The sequence below is a fragment of the Colobus angolensis genome, unplaced genomic scaffold (genome assembly GCF_000951035.1).
Source record: "Colobus angolensis palliatus isolate OR3802 unplaced genomic scaffold, Cang.pa_1.0 Scaffold121, whole genome shotgun sequence".
Lineage (NCBI taxonomy): Eukaryota > Metazoa > Chordata > Mammalia > Primates > Cercopithecidae > Colobus > Colobus angolensis.
Genome location: NW_012113253.1, coordinates 4902267 through 4903929, shown reverse-complemented (window position 1 = coordinate 4903929; position 1663 = coordinate 4902267). Strand labels below are relative to the sequence as shown.

General features: G+C 38.7%; 1 pseudogene; it reads left to right on the top strand.

Annotated features, from left to right (window-relative positions):
* The first annotated feature begins 351 nt into the window (after positions 1–351).
* On the top strand, positions 352–1199 carry LOC105504054 (annotated as a pseudogene).
* The last annotated feature ends 464 nt before the right edge of the window (positions 1200–1663 follow it).

Below are 1663 nucleotides of genomic sequence, written 5' to 3'. Positions count from 1 at the left end.
TCTGTACAACAAACCTCCATGACACAAGTTTAGCTACGTAACAAACCTGCACATGTACCCCTGATACTTTCTCCACTTTGTTTAACTAATGGGTACTAGGCTTAATACCTGGGTGATGAAATAATCTGCACAATAAACCTTCGTGACACAAGTTTACCTATGTAAAAAACCTGCATATGTACCCCTGAACTTAAAAGTTAAGAAATATTTTAAAAATTAGAAAAAGAAAACAGTAATCAAAAAACAAAATAATTTATTGCTAGTATGATTCCATCCTGCACAGCTGTTCTCTGGAGTGTGGTCGTTTACCTCTGTCTGGCTTCTCTCCTACCTAAGTGCTTGCCGCCACCCATGGAAGATTTGATGGACATGGACATCAGCCTCCTGAGGCTCCAGAACTATCTTTTTGGTTGTGAACTAGAGGTCAACAAAGATTATCACTTTAAGGTGGATAATGATGAAAATGAACACAAGTTATCTTTAAGAATGATCAGTTTAGGGGCTGGTAGAAAGGATGGATTGTATATGGTTGAAGCAGAAGTAACGAACTATGAAGGCAGTCCAATTAAAGTAATACTAGCAACTTTAAAAATTACGTACAGTCAATGGTTTATCTTGGGGACCTTGAAACAACATCGCCTGTGGCCTTAACACTCAGTGTGTTTCAGGGCCTGGGCATATGAGTACACAGCACTTAACAAGTATGAAGGAAGACGCAAAGCAGGAGATGAAGAGGAGGGAGGTGTGAGACTCTTTAGTATATCTGGAAAGTGATCTGCCCCTGGAAGTGGGTGCATTTCCACAAGAAAAAAATAAAACTTCTTGCTGATGAAAATCACGATGACGATGATGAAAAGGAAGATTTTGATAAGGGGAAAGCTGAAGAAAAAGCTCTAGTGATCTATACAGGATACTCCATCCAAAAAATGCACAAAAATCAAACCAAAATAAAAAAGACTCAGAACTATCAAGATTAAGACCAAAAGGTCAAGAATCCTTCAAAAACAGGGGGAAGAAACCTCTTAAAACACCAGAAGGACCTAGTTTTGTGGAAGACATTAAAAGCAAAAATGCAAGCAAGTATAGAAAAAGTTGGTTCTCTTCCCAAAGCTAAGTACATCAATTATGTGAATAATTCCTTCTGGATGACTGACTAGGAGGCTATTCACGATCTCTGGAAGTGGAAGAAGTCTCTTTAAGAAAATAGTTTAGGCCAGGCACAGTGGCTCACGCCTGTAACCCTAGCACTTTGGGAGGCCAAGGTGGGTGGATTACTTGAGGTCAGGAGTTCAAAACCAGCCTAGCCAACATGGTGAAAACTCATCTCCCCAAAAATAAATAAATAAATAACAATACAAAAAATTAGCCAGGCATGGTGGTGGATGCCTGTAATCCCAGCTACTCGCGAGGCTGAGACAGGAGAATCGCTTGAACCTGGAAGGTGAAGGTTGCAGTGAGCAGAGATTGCGCCATTGCGTTCCAGCCTGGGCAACAGAGTGAGACTCTGTCTCAAATAAATAAATAAATAAATAAAATAGTCTAAACAGTTTGTTAAAATTTTCTATCTCTTTTTCTTTTCTTTCAAAAAAATCTTTTAACCCAATGGTTCTTTTAGAGATAAAAATTATCTGTCATTTCATTTCTATAACTAAGATACCTAACT